Raw genomic sequence first — 20,772 nt, forward strand, 5'->3', positions numbered from 1 at the left:
GACGCAGAGGCTGCCACTGTCACTGCAACCACCTTTAGAGCACAGGAGCCAAAGCCACCTGCTGCGTCCTGAGCGCCAGAGCCCCCGCCGGCATCACCAGAGAGCTGGAGACAAGGACTCTGCTATCTCTGCTTCCAGGAAGCACAGGAGCTTCAGGAAGGCAGGAGCCCCAGTCGCCGCAGCCGCTGCAGCCGCCAGACCTTAAAGCGGCTCACGACAGGATCCAAGCCGAATGAACTCCGTGAAAGGCTTTGCTGTGACCTCCATGGGGTAAGGGAGGCGTGAGGGAGGACAGCCTCTGCCGCTCCCACAGCGTGATCGCAAAAGCATTCTTGCTTTGTCTCTCAGGGTTGGAGACCCAGCAAAAATTGGAGAACAACCTGAAGAAGGTGGTAGGTACGGGGACTTAATCGCAAAGGGTGCAGGTGCCTTGGGTGGGAGAATGAAGTTTCTCTAGAGGTGTCACTTGGTGACAGGACCCGCCATGTTAGAAGGGGGCTTACCCTTTGTGGGTGTCTACCTCAGCAGGGCTGGAAGTGTGGCCTGTGAGTTTGAGGTCTGTGGGGCTAGAGGCAAGGTATACCTCTGGCATCTTTAAGGTCTGTGTAGGGGGCTGGTCTTGTGTCTCAGTGGTAGAGGGCTCGCCTAGCACGTGTGAGGCACTGGGTTCAATCCCAGCACGACATAAAAATGAAATAAAGGAATTGTGTCCACCACCTACAGCTAAAAAATAAATATATATATATAAAAAGATATATGCAGGTTCAGATGCAGCATGAGGATTATTCAGGTGGGAGGCATGCCTTGAGGTGTCTGGGTGGGAGCCTGTTTTGTGATGGAATATGTGTGTGGGTCTCAGTAATGTGATCTTAAAGGAGAGACAAGCTCCTGGGGACAAGCAGGCCTGTTGGGGGAGAATGTTTAAAGGGACTGCCAAAAGTGTCCCAGCCTTCAGCAAAGGAGAGAGTTTCAGTTTGGGAACATAAAGACTCCCTCCTGCACCTCCACATTCTCAGTCCTTAGAGCCATCTCCAGGAAGCTCCCTCACTGAGGGTACCAAGTCATAGTCTGGACTGCTCTCTTGTTAGGCAGGGTCTTCTCCTCTCTACCCCCACCCCACAGGAAGATGACAGGCTTCTGCTGCTCCTCTGCCTTTTCACTCTCCCTTGGGCCAGCCTGGAGCAAGTCTGTCCTCTGGATTCATAACAATCACCTCCCAGGTACCTGTAGATGTAGGGGGTGTTTATAGTTGTAGGGGCTAAGGAAAACGTTTCCATACAGAAAGGAGTGAATCAATAAGTATGTGTGAATCAATAAGGCTATGAGTGAATATGTGTGAGTATGTGTGAATCAATAAGGCTATGATTGTGTGTGTATTTGTGTGGGTGTGTAAGGACGTGTGTGGAGTATGTGAGAACATATATGCGTTTGTCTGGAGATGTCCAAGTGTATATCTAGGTATTGTGTGTATGTGAATCTGTATGTGTGATCTGTTTCTGTGAGTCTGTATTTGTATGAAGTGTGAATATGTGTGAATCAATAAGGCTATGATTATGTATTTGTGTGGAGTGTGTGTGTAGCCCTTCCCTTGTCAGCCCTCCATCACTCAGCCTGGCCTACATTGCCATGTTTGCATCTTAGGAATTGTAAGCCCAAGATTATGCATGGCTGTAGACCTTGTGGGCCAACCTGCTCCTTGTGTGTGCATGGGTGTGCTTATGTGTGTGTGCATGTGTGCATTAGGGGTTGAAGCATGTAGTGGAAGAGCACAATGAAGGAGCCCCTTTCTGTGTGGAGGCAGATAGCCCCCTAGGGCAGCCTGGAGACTGGGATCTGTTGCTGCCCTCTGTGCAGGGAGCATGAGTGTGTATGTGTCTCTGTGTGTGGATTTTCCTTTTTTGTGTTATGAATCAGATCCAGGGCTGTTTGTAATCCCAGTGTTTTCCAATAAGGAAATATGCAAGATATCTGGGATCCCTCAGAATGGCCCAGGTTTGTAAGGAAATTGCAGGCTAGTCCAAATGAGAAGGGCAGAATTGAGAAACGGCACATGGGAGAGTGTCAGCAAAATTTCTGGGAGGGCTCTGGCTCAGGTTCTGGTCCTAGATTTTCCACCAGCTTCCTCAGAACTGTGCCCTAATTTCTTTCCTTCTCTAGGATTCAATTTATCATATGCAGGATGAGTTTATCCTGATGTCCCAGTCTGGTCCTTGTCAGTGCAGCTTGGTTTAGAGAACAGGCTGTGGGTTGTGCATTGCCCCTAGTGGCCAGAGTTCTGGGCCTCTGTCCTGGGGTCCAAAAGGTTTAGGGTTGGAATAAGCTTTCTGTGTGGCTATAGGCTGAGAGCTACTCATACTCAAAGAGACCTCTAGTCGCCCTGCTTGGTATGTTGGAGGGGCAGGGGCCTAACCTTGCTACATTGGACAGATCTGTTGAACTCCAGATCCGGAATCACAGTTGCAAATTTGTGGTGCTTTCAATATCCGGAATTGGTGGGGGCCCTCATTTTAGGAATAAGAGTTTCCATTTATCAGTGAATAGTATGCACCATACTCTCGAGTATACAATAGGCTTATGAGTTGGGTAGTTTGTCCCCATTTCACAGAGAGATCAACTGAGGCTCACAGGGGACAATGACTTGCCCAAGAGCATCCCGTCAAAAAGGGGCAGATTTAGGACTTACTTCCCAGGTCTGTCTGACATCAGAGCCAAGCTCTTACCCACTGCCCCGACACCACAGATGTTTCTACCCAATCCCACACATCGCCACATCCTTGGAATGTGAGGGGAGCATAATTTGTAATGTATAGATTGGAATCCTGTGGCCCTGAGAGAGTAAGCAATGGTCCATGGACACAAACCCAGTGGAGGGAAACTGGTTCAAATTTGCAATCTTTGAGCTCTCTTTTGAGCATGGGTTCCCTAAGGGCTTGGTTAAAAAACATCTATGTCCATCAAAGCAGACCTCCTCCATTCTTTTGTTCCTTTACTCACCTCCTTGGCAAGAGACATCTATTCCAATGTCAGAGGGCCAGTTTTCAGTGGGATAGTATTGAAAGCTCTTATTCAGAAATTTGAGCACCAAATCAGGTCTTCCCTCTTCCCTCCCTCTGGGTTCAGAGGAGCTGTTTCCCTGATTGTCAGTGCCTCACCCTTTTTTTTCTGAAAGGTGAGTCTTAATCAGTTTTCCTAGATAAGCTGAACAACTTCCAAGTTTGGCCTGACCCTCGGCAGCCACTAAGGGCTTGGCATAGGGTATGAGGTTGGAAAATATGTCTAGTGCTGACCTAGAAACCCATCAGGACCCAGGACCAGTGAAGCAGGTTAAGAAGGTACTTCAGGCTCAGGCAGAGCTATATTCAAATCCTGGAGGCTTTTAAAATTTTTTAAATTTGTTCTATATAGTTGTACAAGTAGAAAGTAGAATGTATTTAGACAGCAGAATGCATTTCAATTCACTGTACAAAAATGAAGTGCAACATTTCAATTCTCTGGTTGTACATGGTGTAGTAATGTACCATTTGTGCAATTACACCTGTACTAGGGATAATGATGTCCAATTTAATTCCACCATCTTTCCTATCATCATAATCCCTTCCCACTGTCTCCTTTGCCCAATCTAAAGTTCTTTCATTCTTTGTGTGGCCCCTTCTCCATCATAGATCAGCTCCATTAATCAGAGAAAACACTTGGCCTTTAGTTTTTTGGGATTGGATTACTTCACCTATCATCGTATTCTCAAGCTTCGTCCATTTAACTAAAATTGCCATAATTTTATTCTCTTTTAAGGCTGAGTAATATTCCTTTGTGTAAATATACCACAGTTTCTTTATCCATTCATCTATTAATGGGCATATAGGTCAGTTCTACAGTTTGACTATTGTGAATTCAGTGGCTATAAACATTGGTGTGGCCATATCACTATAGTATGCTGATTTTAAGTCCTTTGGGTGGGATAGCTGGGTCAAATGGTGATTCCATTCCAAGTTTTCTGAGGAATCTCGATCCTGCTTTTCAAAGAGGTTGCACTAGTTTGCAGCCACCAACAATGTATGAGTGTACCTTTTCCCCACATCCTATCTGATACTTATTATTTCTTGTATTTTTAATAACTTCCATTCTGACTGGGTTGAAATGAAATTTTAGAGTAGTTTTGATTTAAATTTCTCTAACCACTAAAGATGTTGATTGCTTGTATATCAATACAAATACAAATAATCAATTTGTTGATTGCTTGTATATCTTCTGAGAAATTTCTGTTCAGTTGCTTACCCCATTTAATGTTTGGATTGTTTTTTTGTTTGTTTGTTTGTTTGATTTTAAGTTTTTTGAGTTCTCTAAATATACTGGAAATTAGTGCTCTATCTGATGTATGTGTGGTAAAATTACACTCCCATACTGTAGGCTCTCTCTTTACCTTGATGATTATCTCTTTTGCTGAGAAGATTGTTTTAGTTTGAATCCATCCCATTTAGTGATTCTTGCTTTTGTTTCTTGTGCTTTAGGACTCTTGTTAAGGAAGTTGGATCCTAATCTGACATGATGAAATTTGGGCCTACTTTTTCTTATATTAGGTGTAGGATCTCTGGTCTAATTCCTAGATCCTTGAACCACTTTGAGTTTTGTGTGTATTGAGAAATAGAGGTTTAATTTGAACTTGCTACACATGAATTTCCAGTTTTCCCAGCACTGTTTGTTGAAGAGGCTATATATGTTTTTGTTGCCTTTGTCTAGTTTGAGATAACTGTATTTATGTGGGTTGATTTCTGTGTCTCTATTCTGTACCATTGGTCTACATGTCTATTTTGGTACCAATATCATGGTATTTTTGTTACTATTGCTCTATAGTATACCTTAAGGTCTGGTATTGTGATGCCTCCTGCTTCACTTTTCTTGCTAAGGATTACTTTGGCTATTCTGGGTCTGTTATTTTGAAGTGAACTGTCACATGAGTTCAGGTGTTGAATTTTCTACCCGTGGCATCAAGTTGACATCAAAAGGTTTGAGATTTTGGATTTGTGGATTAGGGATGCTTAATCTGCAATGGTAAAATTGGAAAGTCTGCTGTCATCTGACGCTAATGTAACCTATGCCCACTATGCTCCTTCTAGCTGTCATATGTGCCCATCCTCTTCTTTTTTTTTAATTTTTATTGTTGGTTGTTCAAAACATTACATAGTTCTTGATATATCATATTTCACACTTTGATTCAAGTGGGTTATGAACTCCCATTTTTACCCCGTATACAGATTGCAGCATCACATCGGTTACACATCCACTGTTTTACATATTGCTATACTAGTGTCTGTTGTATTCTGCTGCCTTTCCTATCCTCTACTATCCCCCCTCCCCTCCCCTCCCCTCTTCTCTCTCTACCCCCTCTACTGTCATTCATTTCTCCCCCTTGTATTATTTTTCCCTTTCGCCTCATTTCCTCTTGTATGTAATTTTGTATAACCCTGAGGGTCTCCTTCCATTTCCATGCAATTTCCCTTCTCTCTCCCTTTCCCTCCCACCTCTCATCCCTGTTTAATGTTAATCTTCTTCTCATGCTCTTCTTCCCTACTGTGTTCTTATTTATTCTCCTTATATCAAAGAAGACATTTGGCATTTGTTTTTTAGGGATTGGCTAGCTTCACTTAGCATAATCTGCTCTAATGCCATCCATTTCCCTGCAAATTCTATGATTTTGTCATTTTTTAATGCAGAGTAATACTCCATTGTGTATAAATGCCACATTTTTTTTATCCATTCGTCTATTGAAGGGCATCTAGGTTGGTTCCACAGTCTTGCTATTGTGAATTGTGCTGCTATGAACATCGATGTAGCAGTGTCCCTGTGGCATGCTCTTTTTAGGTCTTTAGGGAATAGACCGAGAAGGGGAATAGCTGGGTCAAATGGTGGTTCCATTCCCAGCTTTCCAAGAAATCTCCATACTGCTTTCCAAATTGGCTGCACCAATTTGCAGTCCCACCAGCAATGTACAAGTGTACCCTTTTCCCCACATCCTTGCCAGCACTTGTTGTTGTTTGACTTCATAATGGCTGCCAATATTACTGGAGTGAGATGGTATCTTAGGGTGGTTTTGATTTGCATTTCTCTGACTGCTAGAGATGGTGAGCATTTTTTCATGTACTTGTTGATTGATTGTATGTCCTCCTCAGAGAAGTGTCTGTTCAGGTCCTTGGCCCATTTGTTGATTGGGTTATTTGTTATCTTATTGTCTAATTTTTTGAGTTCTTTGTATACTCTGGATATTAGGGCTCTATCTGAAGTGTGAGGAGTAAAGATTTGTTCCCAGGATGTAGGCTCCCTATTTACCTCTCTTATTGTTTCTTTTGCTGAGAAAAAACTTTTTAGTTTGAATAAGTCCCATTTGTTTATTCTAGTTATTAACTCTTGTGCTATGGGTGTCCTATTGAGGAATTTGGAGCCCGACCCCACAGTATTTAGATGGTAGCCAACTTTTTCTTCTATCAGATGCCGTGTCTCTGATTTGATATCAAGCTCCTTGATCCATTTTGAGTTAACTTTTGTGCATGGCGAGAGAAAGGGATTCAGTTTAATTTTGTTGCATATGGATTTCCAGTTTTCCCAGCACCATTTGTTGAAGATGCTATCCTTCCTCCATTGCATGCTTTTAGCCCCTTTATCAAATATAAGATAGTTGTAGTTTTGTGGATTGGTTTCTGTGTCCTCTATTCTGTACCATTGGTCCACCCGCCTGTTTTGGTACCAGTACCATGCTGTTTTTGTTACTATTGCTCTGTAGTATAGTTTGAAGTCTGGTATCGCTATACCGCCTGATTCACACTTCCTGCTTAGCATTGTTTTTGCTATTCTGGGTCTTTTATTTTTCCATATGAATTTCATGATTGTTTTCTCTATTTCTACAAGAAATGTCATTGGGATTTTGATTGGCATTGCATTAAACCTATAGAGAACTTTTGGTAATATCGCCATTTTGATGATTTTAGTTCTGCCTATCCATGAACAGGGTATATTTTTCCATCTTCTAATATCTTCTTCTATTTCTCTCTTTAGGGTTCTGTAGTTTTCATTGTATAAATCTTTCACCTCTTTTGTTAGGTTGATTCCCAAGTATTTTATTGTTTTTTGAGGATATTGTGAATGGAGTGGTTGTCCTCATTTCCATTTCAGAGGATTTGTCACTGATATACAGGAATGCCTTTGATTTATGCGTGTTGATTTTATATCCTGCCACTTTGCTGAATTCATTTATTAGCTCTAATAGTTTCTTTGTAGACCCTTTTGGGTCTGCTAGGTATAGAATCATGTCTTCTGCAAATAGTGATAATTTAAGTTCTTCTTTTCCTATTTTTGTGCCTTTAATTTCTTTCGTCTAATTGCTTTGGCCAGTGTTTCGAGAACTATTGAACAGAAGTGGTGAGAGAGGGCATCCCTGTCTTGTTCCAGATTTTAGAGGGAATGCCTTCAGTTTTTCTCCATTCAGAATGATGCTAGCCTGAGGCTTAGCATAGATTGCTTTTACAATATTGAGGTATGTTCCTGTTATCCCTAGTTTTTCTAGAATTTTGAACATAAAGGGATGCTGTACTTTGTCGAATGCTTTTTCCGCATCTATCGAGATGATCATATGGTTCTTATTTTTAAGTCTATTGATGTGGTGAATAACATTTATTGATTTCCGTATATTGAACCAGCCTTGCATCCCAGGTATGAATCCTACGTGATCATGGTGCACAATTTTTTTGATATGTTTTTTTATCTGATTCGCCAGAATTTTATTGAGGATTTTTGCATCTAGGTTCAGTAGAGATATTGGTCTGTAGTTTTCTTTCTTTGAAGTGTCTTTGTCTGGTTTAGGAATCAGGGTGATGTTGGCCTCGTAGAATGAATTTGGAAGTTCTCCCTCTTTTTCTACTTCCTGAAATAGCTTGAAAAGTATTGGTGTTAGTTCCTCTTTAAAGGTTTTGTAAAACTCTGCTGTATACCCATCCGGTCCTGGGCTTTTCTTAGTTGGTAGTCTTTTGATGGTTTCTTCTATTTCCTCAATTGATATTGGTCTGTTTAGGTTGTCTATATCCTCCTGACTCAATCTGGGCAGATCATATGACTTAAGAAATTTATCGATGCCTTCACTATCTTCTATTTTATTGGAGTATAAGGATTCAAAATAATTTCTAATTATCTTCTGTATTTCTGAAGTGTCTGTTGTGATATTGCCTTTTTCATCCCGTATGCTAGTAATTTGAGTTCTCTCTCTTCTTCTCTTCATTAGCATGGCTAAGGGTCTGTCGATTTTATTTATTTTTTCAAAGAACCAACTTTTAGTTTTGTCAATTTTTTCAATTGTTTCTTTTGTTTCGATTTCATTAATTTCAGCTCTGATTTTAATTATTTCTTGCCTTCTACTTCTTTTGCTGTTGTTTTGCTCTTCTTTTTCTAGGATTTTGAGATGAAGTATGAGATCATTTATTTGTTGGTTTTTTCTTTTTTTAAGGAATGAACTCCAAGCAATGAATTTTCCTCTTAGAACTGCTTTCAATGGGTCCCATAGATTCCGATATGTTGTGTCTGTGTTTTCATTTATCTCTAAGAATTTTTTAATTTCCTCCTTGATGTCTTCTATAACCCATTGATCATTCAGTAACCTATTGTTCATTCTCCAAGTCCATCCTCTTCTTAAGTAAATGATTCTCACTTCTTTTAATTTTTTTCATATGCATGTTTAGGGTTCAGAGGAAATGTGGGGGCTGTAGTTGCTTTGATGTGTTGTCTGGAACAAATTTCCTGAGATGCCTCAGCATCTCACCTGTAAAGTGGCTTGGCCCATTGATGAGGATGGACTTTGTGCTGACATTCAGGTCTAATTCCTCGCTTCTTGTGGAAATATTATGTGGTGCTTGGCACCATTCCAAGAAGACCCCAAGCCACCTCTCTTTAACTCCCCACCACAGCCCATTGAGGAGAACCATCATCTTGTTTACTTGATATGTGAGGACCCAAAGGCACGTGTTAATCAGCCTGCTTTGAGATCACCCAGCTAGTCCATGGAGCAGTTAGAATTGAAGCACTACTTTTACAGGCTCTTGTGGTCCTGGCATATAGAGAGCAGCAGGAAAGAGCTTTGGATTTTTGTATTGGTCACTGGAAACATGGCTTGGATCAGGTACATTCAAAGAAACAAATGAGGCAGAAAGATACATTATCTCAGTCTATGTAGGACTAAAACCTCCCCACATCATTTAACTCACCTGAACAATTAGCAGGGAACTATAGAGATTGTATGGGCAAGATAGGGTTTACTTAAAGCTATCATTCAAGATGTTTGAGCTGATACCAAGAACAAGGGTGGATATTGTCTGCTAGATGCCTGAGGGGATAATATTTGAGCTGAGATCTGAAGGAAGAGAGGACATAGACATCTGCAGATAGAGTGTTACTGGCAGAAGGATAAGCTATATGCAAAGACCTTGAATTGGGAATAGACAAAACAAGGAGGCCTGTGAAACGAGAGCAGAGTGAAGGAGAGTGAAGATGTCATGCAGAGCTTGTGGCTGCTGAAGTCTTTGGCTCTGGGGGAGTATTGGGCAGAAGATGAAGTGCAAGTATTAGGGATGAGTAGGGAGTAAGCAAGGATGCCATGTTATCAGGCAAGAGAAGAAACTTCTGCCTGATCTTCACAGAGCTTTTGATTCTGTGTTGGGAACCCCAGGTCCTCCCTCCATTCCCCACCATGTGGAGATGATGTTTCCTAATGCTTGTCCATTGAATGTGTGCAGAACTTCCAAATGGGTAATTTCTGATCCCCCTGATGCCTGTAGGAGGGCAGAAATTCAGCTTATGAATAATACAGACCCATCTGTCTGATGCTTACTGAGGCTTTTTCTTGACTCTGGCAGCACAGCTCCTGAGAGGTCCACATAGTGATGCTCATCTGTGGCAAACTTGATTGCCCTTGTTCTCAGTGAGGAGAGTGGCAGGAGGGGCCTTGCTTTCTTCCTTGCTTTTGTCTCCAGTTCCATCCAGCTGTGTCTCCCTTCAGCAGCCTCATGGAGTGGGAGCATTTTGTAGGAGTCTAGCATAAAGGAAAGGGCATGTTTATTGCCACCTTAACCTGTAATTGCTAAGGCTTCAGAACAGTGATGGGCCATGAATAGGCCTGAGTTCTTGTTCTGAGGTCTGTTTCTAACAACCATGTGACTCCCAGCAGGTCCCTGCTCAGCCTCCTGTTCCTTTTTTCTAAGCAGAAGAGTTTGCAGAGCTGTAGGAGCCTGAATGCCTCAGCTTATGTGATTGGCCTGTACCACCCTCTGTGACCAGGCCCTCATTGTTTCTGTACTTTGAATTTGCCAAATCTGTATTTAAGATTTATAAAACTCAGTAGCTGATAAGATTTTGGGAGTCTTGTTTCCCTCCAGTTAAACCAAGGCTCAGTTAAAGCCTTTAGCTCTTCATCTTAAGGAACTAAAGGCTTTAAAAAAAAGACACACCATAAGATTGATTACTAGGGTTGTTTTCTTGATCGTGAGTTGTTTTGAGTTCCTTAATATGTTTCTGTTTATTTTATTGATTGTTTCTCTTGCTGTGCTGGAGAGCTGGTTGGTTTGATACAATCTCATTTGTGCTTTTTCTGCTTTTTTTTTGGTATGTGTATTTTGGGGTTCATATTCCAAAAAATGTTTGCCCAGATCCAGTTTCATAGAGCTTTATTCTTTTTTCTTCAAATAATTTTGCACTGTCAAGTATTCTATTTAGGCCTTAAATGAATTTGAGATAATTTTTGAATATTGTCTTAATTTCATATATTTGCATTGGATGTCCTGTTTTCCTAGCACCATTTATTGAAGAGGCTGTGCTCTCCTATTGTATGCTCTTGGCATCTTTGTTGAAGATCAGTAGATCATAAATATTTATGTCGGGGCTCTTCATTCTGTTCCATGTATCTGCATGTTTGTTTTTATGGCAGTTCTGTGTGGTGATCTTGGTAATAACATTCTTTCTTTTGGCACTTTTTTCAATCTAAATTTGTATCCTCTAATGTAGAGATTGCCCTCTATGCTTGAATGCTTGATACACATTTGCTATCCTGGGGTTTTCTTTCTCTCTCAACTTGGAAAATTCCTTACACTTATTTTGTTCTGGTTCTCATTATATTTACATCAACCTCGTTCTTAGTTTACTGTATTATTTTTGAGAGAGAGAGAGAGAGAAAGAGAGAGAATTTTTTTTAATATTTATTGTTTAGTTTTCGGCAGACACAACATCTTTGTTTGTATGTGGTGCTGAGGATCAAACCCGGGCTGCACGCATGCCAGGCGAGCGCGCTACCACTTGAGCCACATCCCCAGCCCAATTTACTGTATTTTTTTCACAATACATGTACATTAGTACCTAACTACGGAAGAACACATGAAATTTTCAGTTTGGGCTCTAATAACATTTCCATTCAGTCTACAAAGTTTCTTTCCGCATTTCTTGTAGTCATGTCTGCAGGTGATGGATTTTTCTCCTTAGTATGAAGGTGTTTCCAGTTTGTCATAATTCCTGAAGGATATTTTTGTTGGATAGAGAATTCAGTGTCCTCTGAATGGAGGATTTCATTTTCATTTGACTGCTTTAGATTTTCTTTGTATCTTTGGTTTTCAATAGCTTGATTATATACTTTGAAGTTCTTTTTTTTTGAGGGGGGGGGAGGTTCACTCAGTTTCTTGATTCTATATGTTTATCTATTTTACATGGATAGGTTTAGTCATTATTTCATTAATTTTGAAGGACCTATTCACCCCTCACGTTTTGGAACTCCAGTTATCTTTATGCTTGACTTTTTGATATTGTTGTATAGGTCCATTATGTTCAGTCTATCTGTTTGTTCAGTCTCTTTTCTGTTTTTCAGGTTGTGTAGTTTCCATTGATACAGTTCATTCTCACTGACTCTTCATTCTTTTATTTCCATTTAGCTATGAAGATTACCCACTGACTCTTTCATTGAAGATAATGTATTCATTAGCTTTAAAATTCTAGTTTTTAAAGTAAATTTTTATTTCTATGGATGTTTTGAAGGGTTTCAAAAAGGCATTTCCTAAAATATATTCTGTGTTTTGGGTAAAACATGGATTTCAGACAAGAGATTAATGTCTGAGAGACTTGTTAAACTTTTGTCATTTCTATGCTTACTATCACAACAACCTGCATGCAGACAGTGCTAATCAAGTTGGAAAGGAAGGTATCTATTCAGGAAAATAGTGAAAATGGAATAGACACAATTTGTCCATAGGTTATTAATGGATGAAAAAGATGAGTACTGTTTACTATGTAGAATTTATAATGCTGTCATTAATCTGGATGCACTACATAGGTGGGTAGTATAATTTGAGGAAAATTTTGAATTGAATTACAAACATGTTGCACTCAAATGCTGGCCAATATAAGTCAGTAGGAAGTTGTAAAATTAAAGAGGAGCTATGAGGAAGAGGTCTAGAAATGTAGATTTAACTGTTTAGCAGAGAAGCAAAATGAGTCTTATAATACAACCATGCAAATAATAGAAACATCAGAAGTCATTCTTTGAAAGAAGAAGAATCAGCAGAAAATCTGAGAATTTCAAAGAAAGTTAGAAGAACCAGAAGACTGAGGTATACCAGAGGTCAAAAGTGAGAAATTTGTAGTCTGAAGGATTTGTCAGTGTCTTCTTGAACACACATAAAAAATACAGCAAGCAAACCGATGTACTCCTCCTCAATCTAAAAGCATGCCAATATTTAAGTAATGAGGATCTTCCCTAGCAATACCAAAAATGTAATTTTGTTATAGAGATTGATGTAAAAGTCCTACTCCAAGGAAGAGCAAAGAGGATGCACTGGAGGTAATAGAGGGGGTGAGTCTAGGCCATGTTTTAAAACTTTTCTCAGGGGTGAGAATGAGATCAATATAATGGTAGCTGGTTGCTTAAAGTGTGCAGAAGGCGAACAGAGGCAGCTATTAGATTGGCTGGGTATGGACTGGAAAGAAAGCTATGGAGAGAATAATGGGTGTGGTGGTACGGTTTTAGAGTACATAGATAAAATTGAATTGAGAATGTTAGGTTACAAACATTAAGGGGTATTTTTGCTTCTAATACAGGACAGGAAGAAAGGTAGTTATGGAGAAATTTGCTCAGGGAGAAAAGTCAGTCTATATTGGAGGAAGTCGGGAATGTATGACATTTGAGTATGAAAGTTAAAGAGGGAGGTTGCTGTTTCTACTCTGTTATGGGATAGAAAATATTTGGAAATAAATCTTTCTTCATACAACAAATAAAAAAGCCAGTTCCTCCCCTACCCAACTATTTGAAGGTATTTGAGAAGCAATAAGAGGATGAATATCTAGGAGAAAATAAATGCTTAGGGAAATAAGGTCAGTTTTTGGAGTGATTTTTTCTCTAGTGGATATCTGCTGATTATTGGAAGATCATCTGAAAAACGGAGCAATGCATTTGATAGCCTCTTAGGGTTAGAGGGATAGGAATTAGAACTCCGGCCCTATTAATGTGGTATGTTTGTTCCCTGTGAATCAGTGGTAGGAAGCAGAGTGATCCAGCATGAGAGGTAGGTTCAGCATGTGGATGGGGTGTTGCAAAAGGTATCTCCTGAAAGATAATTGAGAGTGGAGATGTAGGTTGGTGCTGTGGTACCAGGTGAAGGAAGAGCTACTGTGCGGCCAGCAGCGCAGGTGGCAGAGTAACAGGAGCCTGTGGCTTGGTGCTGCTTCCTCTGATGGCATAGTGCGTGCCTTCACAGGTGTCCGACTACCACACAGAATCTGGAATCTCCACTGGCTAGTCAGTTTGGGGACCAGCCGAGGAAGGGCCTGTGTTGAAAGCTGACTTCATGCCATATTGTTGTTTTTTGTTTCTCCAGTACAGGAGTGAGTGGGCTGTAAATGAAGGTGGCGGCTCTCAGCACTTTCACCAACTGCCAGGAATGCTCCTCCACTTTCCTCGTGCAGCAAAGAAAGAGAAGGAAGCCCACAGTGATCACATAATACAGCCCCAGTAATCCATAATAAAGGGAATCCAATTTAAGGCTGAAACAGAAAGAGGCAAGCTGACAGCTGTAGCTTGAGACCTGGACTCTTTCTTCTTCCTCTACTTGACCTGGTTCATTCATCCATTCATTTATTCCCACCCTCCTCCAAGACATGCCAATTCTCTTCTGATTGAGTCGAAGCTAGTTTGGCAGGAAGCCTGAGAGGCCACTTTCACCTTTGACAGATAAGGAACACTAGGTGTACAGGGGCCATGACCTACCCGGACTCTGTCAGACCTTCTGGCTCCCAGTCCCGGACCTATCTGATCCTTCAGACTCACTAAGGGCAAGGTCCTTGAGGAAGTCAAAGCTCCCCTCTTGACAAGGACTCCCATGTAGCTTTTCTGTTTGGGAAGAATGTAGTCTGTGTCTACCTGGAGTCCCTCCTCTTCTAGTGGAGCCTACCTCTTAACTGCTTAGCACTTCCCACAGGCAGCCACCTCCCCATCCTTCCAAAGGAATTCCCCTACACTCCAAGAACAGGAGGGCGACTTACATCCAGGAAAGCCCAGGTCCTCCTTTGGGGAATCCATCAGTTGGAGGCTTCTTACCAGTCCTAAGGCTCTGGAAAGAATGAACTCCCCCACTGCTTGTTCCACCAATGGGAGTCCTCAAAAGGCCTCAGCCTCATTATGTCCTCAAGATGAGGTCAGAGGGTTCTGAGCACTGAGAATTCTAGGATAGGTGGTTGTGGAGTGGGTGACAGTTGATGCAAGGAAGGGACTCCATCTTGTGACATGTCATGAGCATAGTTGTCTTCCATCAAACAATGGTCCCAAGACAGAATTTTCTGTTCCCAAGTTCATATTGGGAATGCACAGAACAGCCCACAGGAAAAGGCCCTCACACCCTCAGGAGTTTCTATGTATGGGGTTGGTGGTTAGGGAGCCATTTCTGCATAGCTGCTGCTTCTTGTTGTTGTTCTTGTTGTTCCTCCTCCTCCTCCTCCTCCTCCTCCTCCTCCTCCTCCTCCTCCTCCTCTTCTTCTTCTTCTTCTTCTTCTCTTTTTTATGTTTTTTTAATTGTGGATGGACCCTCATTTTATTAATTGATTGATGTGTTGTGCTTACAATCCAACACAGTGTCTCACACATGCTAGGCTGTGCTGTACCACGGTGCCACAATCCCAGCCCTGTGGATGTTTTTCAGAGGGAAGTGGGTCAGGGAACACAGTGAACATTGGACAGCCCAGGCAACAAGAAGTTTCTGCGTGAGTAGTCAAGGAGACACAAGCTCTAAATTACCTTGTGGTGCAAAATTCCTTCTGTGGCTCCTGGACTCTGTCTGTTGTTTCTTCAACCAGTGTTTTTTTGGCATTATCCGTCCCGGTGGGGGCTATCTCCTATGTGATCTTGTATCCCTTTCCAGCTTCATCTCCCTCCCCATCCTTCAGACACCATTCCCTTCTGGCATGCCAGAGTCCACCAGGAACTCTGGACTTTGGCTCAGACTGCCCCTTCACTCTCTTCACATTTCTACCACCAAACACATCCTTGTCCTCCCACGTGGCAAACACCCCAACATGGTGGCATACAGTGCTTTCCATGGATTTCCCAGAACCCCATGGTCTCCAGTAGGAGGAGACTTGAAGACATGTCTAATCCAACTCCCATCAGATAGCAGAGTCATGAGGTTAGGAGAACCCTACTCACCACCCAATCATCACAGTATGCTGTCACTCAGGGACTTGCTTGAGTTCTCCTGAGGCAGCTGGGTTCACTTTTGACCAGCTCAGTTGGAGAGAGATTTGCTCATGAAGCTGAGGGCAGACCCCAAGAAGCTTGTACCCCTGGTCATGGCTTGGCTCCTTGTTACCATTTAGTTCCTCCCATTTTCTTCAGTAGCCAGAATGAGCCTTGACAGCACAGATCATGCCAGTCTGCTCCCACACGCAGTGACTTCTCATTGCCCTCTGATGGAAAACCACAATCCTGAACCAAGGCCTCCAAATGCCTGAGCATTCTCACCAGCCACTCCCATGTGTCTCTTTCCACTTCCTGGGAAGCTTTTCTTTCCCTTCTTCATAGAGACTCTTTGCTCAATTTTTAGTTCTCTGCTTGAGTGTCTCTTTATTTCCATCTTTCTTTGTCTGCTTTGTTCATCAACATAGTGTTCTCATCACACAACATATATTTATTTTTTGTCTGTATCCAGTGGAATGGAAACCAGTGGAATCAAAGAAAAGAAGGATAGAAGCAATTCAGAGAGTGAAATTTCCATGAAGGGAATAAAAGAAGTCAAAGAGACAATTAGGATGTGCAAAGACGGAGAGAGTTCATTTATGAAGGTTCCCTTGAGGAGTGGACATGGGAACGAAGCCCTAGGAGATGATCAGGCAGCCTGTGCAGCTGGATGCAGTGAGATGAACTGCAGTGATCCCGAGCCAGTTACAGGCCAGCCCACCTAAACTTTTTAACCCTCTACTTCATTCTAAACAGCACAGAGCAGGGCTGATCTGATCTTTCTAAGTACAGGTGTGAGAGAGCAGAGTTGTAGGATCTGAACTTGCCTCAGGAAGGGTTTCCTCAGCCAGATTTGCACACAATGCACATCCGCGAGTGCCTTCACAGAGGATGCGCTCATGTGGGGAGCAAGCCAGACAGATGTGCACATCACTGGCCCTGACCTCAGGAACTCACTGTTGGTCTCAGAGGTGAAAAGGATAGTTGCATTGGGGTTGAGAGAGGCAACATGCATTGCAGGTATCCAAACAAGCCTATAGAAGAAGTCATTGGGCCCAATTCTGGGTGACTCCAGGAAGTAGTTCCCATGTGGTTGGAGCTGCAATTTGGCTTTAGGAAGTATAGGGTAACTGAAGTTTGGGAGTATTTTCTAAAGGTCAGCTCTGGGATATAACTGGGAGAAATCACTTAATATAAGGTCCTCAGCCTCAGCTTCCTCATCTGGAAAAGGAGGATAATGCCTGCCTGATTCTGACAAAATGGAAGTCACCTAGAAACTTCAGCAGAGAGAAGCAGCTCCTGTGAGGATGTCTGGGGAAACAACCTTTGATGCTAGAGGAATGAGTGATATGAGTGCCAAGAACGTTTTCCGAGGAGCTAGCTCGTGAGCACCCTCGGGTTCAGTCACCTCCCCAGAGCAGGATTGGCACCAAAAGAGGGCTGGTTGTGAGGAGGGAAGGCATGAATCAGGGCAGGCTCTCTGGATTAAGGGGGCCATGGCACCTGCAGAGCAGAGAGAGCCCACAGGCGGGGTTTGGAGCGGCCAGCACAACCCTTTAGTAGACTCTAGTCCACTCTGGCCACCTGCCCTTTGAAATGCTGTCCGAAATGGGAAACGTCTTCCCAAGTATCTTTTCTTTCCAAGGTATCTTTCTATTTCTTACCCCCTCTGCAGCTCCAAGGGAAAGAGGTGAAATGGCCAAGCACAGGAGACCCAAGAGAGCTCATTCTGCCAAGGCATCCCTGAAATTCACAGTGACACCTCTAGAATGGACCCTCAGTACTAGCAGAGAGTGGTTACTGACAAATCCTCTCTCATCTATGCACCTCAGAATTTTGGTCAGGGACTAGCTCTTTCCAAATCCATCATTCTCAGCATGAAGTGTAGAAGTGTTAGAGAGAGTGGAAAGGAGAGTGAGTTCTTAGGCGCAAAATCATTGGAGTTTGTGCACCTCAACTAGATTGGTTTTCTTTTCCCTATGAAGAAAGCATAGATTTAGTGCTGGGGATGTGGCTCAGGTGTTAACACACTGGCCTGGCATGTGCAGGGCGCTGGGTTTGATCCTCAGCACCACATAAAAAATAAAATAAAGATGTTGTGTCCACCGAAAACTGAGAAATAAATATTAAAAATTTCTCTCTTCTCTCTCTCTCTCTTAAAAAATTAGAAAGCATAGATTAATATTGTGTCTTATCATGTATTTCACACAGGTGCCTTGGGGAAACAGCCTGCATTAGAGGACCCACTCTGGAACAGGTAGGTTCCTAAGGAAACACAGAGATCCGAGTTTAAAGCTCTGGGAGACATTTCCAACAAGGGGCTGAAAATTTGAAAATATTGGCCAGGATTCACTGATTTTGTGCAAGATGGTTTTTCAAAGAGACCTGAGAGATATTTCCATGGCCTTCTGTGGCCTTGCCATGACACCTGGTTTCAGTATGTGTTCCAGGGGTGCTGGAGCATACTGGAAGGAAATATAGTAACACCGCTACATTCCCTAGCCAGTCATTGAAAAAAATCCAAGGAAAACATGGGTAATCTGTCACTTCATGTGCAGATGAGGAAGCATCTCTGGTCAAAGGACAGTTGCATTCAAGTATCTTTCAATGATTCAAAGTGCTGTAGGACTTCACCCTCATTGGTGCTGGTGAAGCCTGAACATGGAGACCTCATAGGTACTGCCCAGGAGTAGGACTGTGAAAGGCTGTGTGGCCTGAGGTCTTAGTGTTCCCGATCCTACAGTTTTTCTTTGGAATTCCTTAGTTAGAGAATGTAATCATTGATACTGTGTGCACACCATAGAAACCAGGGCCTCATACATGCCCGGCCAGCATTGGACCACTTAGCCACAAGCCCAGCCTTGCCCGCCTACAGCTCTTCACATAGGTTTCCTGTGCTTCTGGAAGATCTGTTCCATTGTGCTGACAGGCTGTTTCCAACAAGCCTGAGAGCCAGAATCAAGGTGTGGGGAGGGGCATTTGTTGTTATTGTTTCTACCCTAGGAGTTGATTGCTTCTTATTGTCTCTTTTTCAGACCCTCAGTTCCCTCTTTAAGGTTGAGAGGGTGAAAGAGCAAGGTGCAGAAGAAATCAAACAGGTGATGTATCCAAATGAATTGGTATCCTGGATGAAAATGTGTTCTGTGAAACCAATCTGAATGCAGAAAGAGCCAACATTTTCTTATGTCTCTTTCCTGTACAAATGAAGAAGTAATCCTATGAGGCAAAAGTGCTAAATTCTTTCAAGAGTGCCATGAGCAAGCTCCTCTTTTCGCTGTCTTGCTCTCACAGAGCTGACCATCTCTTCTTTCCCCCTTTCCACAACTAGTGTCTACGTCTCACTCCAATTCCTCAAGACCTTATGCCTAGAAGACTGTGTGATGCTTCTGATAGGTGTTCTGCTCTCATTTCTTCCCCTCTACATATGTGATGCTCACCAGCTGAGTCCTCTTCAAGTTCTGCCTATCTTATAAGAAAGCAGAGCATACTGGTTGACACATAGACTCTAGAACCGGTCTGCCAGTTTTCATCTTCAGTGAATAAAAATAAAGGTTATATTGGGAACCTGCCTTCAAATGTTCCATAACTACTTCTTCTTTCATTCCTTCTTACCTCCCTCCCTCCCTCCCCTCCTTCCTTCCTTACTTCTTGATGTTTGGAATTCCTAATCCTCCAGAATTCTACAAACATTGACAAAAGGCTTCCTGATTTCTTCCTTCTGTGTGCTTATCACCCAATCTGCTTATTGAGTCATCTTACATGCCTTGATTTTCATTGCCCATTACAATTTCATGTCCGAGTCTTTTCTAATTCAAACCCAAGAAGCTGTTTTTGTGGCATTTCATGAACTTCATTTCAGGTATGTGTACTGATTATCAAAATAAGAGTAAAAGTAGCACACTCTGCCAGGCATTATGCCTACTGCTTCCTACCCAGCTATCCAGCATTTCATTGCACTCTCACTGAAATGAACTCAAGACCAGTTAGTGAGTCTTGTGATTGGGGTTACTCTCTCGTAGAGGAACCCTTTTTTTCTTGGCCTCCAGTGTCCCTTAGTGTGAGGTAGGGCTGACACAAGTGCATCTTTACCTTAATCAACAATCAAAGAAACCAATATTCCTTTTCTTTTTCAACATCCACACAGGGCTGTGATTTTAGGTATCCTGTACTGTGTTTGCGGACCTAGTTGGTCCAAATTGACTTTTTTCCTATGTATTCCTATGCAATAACTGAGATACTTCAGACATCAATTTGGGGACATTTTTGAAGACCTCTGACTTCTTTAGCTCTCCTCTATGAGTAGTGCCTCTTGCCAGGGTGGGTCTGTGTCTGGCTGACCTTAATGGCTTCTCTGGGAAGCATTGGAGATAATTGTGTCTGCAATGACCCTCCGCTTTGCAGAAGGTGCACGGGATGGCTTCCTGTTCTCTGGGGTCCTCTCAGTCTCTCTGATCTGCAGATTCTATGGATCATCTTACAACTTTCCCTTATCCCTTCCATTTAATCGGAGTCAGCATGAGTATTGGATGTCAGCATTCTGTACTACCTGTACTGTAGGTGATGGCTTATGATCTGCACTAAAACCAGGTTGTTGTTTAGAAGCAATACATTTGCCATACACTAACAGATAACAGTTATAAAGGGGAAGGCCTCTGTGGAGTTCACACAAATGTGAGCACAGGGCTGGCTTGAGAACATTTAAGGTGACTTGATGGTTTTGTTCCTATACAGGGGGTGGAAGAGGTGTTTCGTTAGCACTGATGCCACCAAGGGAGCGATGCCTCAGCGCACCAAGGTGAAGCTTATGCCCTCGGCTTCCATTTAGGAAAAGGCCCCCTTGTACCTGATTTTTTAATCTGGTCTATTAAGAGAAGAATGGAGAATGTTCCGCTGGAAATAGACTTCTCCATGCAGTGTGCATCCACCAATAGGCAAACACATTAGTGACATAACATATTCCACCAGCCCTAGTTGGGACTTCTCATTTTTGTATAAAATGGACTGACACATCAGTTTAAATTCTTCTAAAAATCATTGCC

General features: G+C 42.3%; 1 pseudogene; it reads right to left on the reverse strand.

The window, feature by feature from the left end:
* Positions 1-201: 201 nt before the first annotated feature.
* The window catches only part of LOC114084481 (testis-expressed protein 38-like), a 30,036-nt pseudogene continuing 9,465 nt past the window's right edge, over positions 202-20,772 (reverse strand).

This window comes from Marmota flaviventris, chromosome 1 (assembly GCF_047511675.1).
Source record: "Marmota flaviventris isolate mMarFla1 chromosome 1, mMarFla1.hap1, whole genome shotgun sequence".
In the NCBI taxonomy this organism is placed as follows: domain Eukaryota; kingdom Metazoa; phylum Chordata; class Mammalia; order Rodentia; family Sciuridae; genus Marmota; species Marmota flaviventris.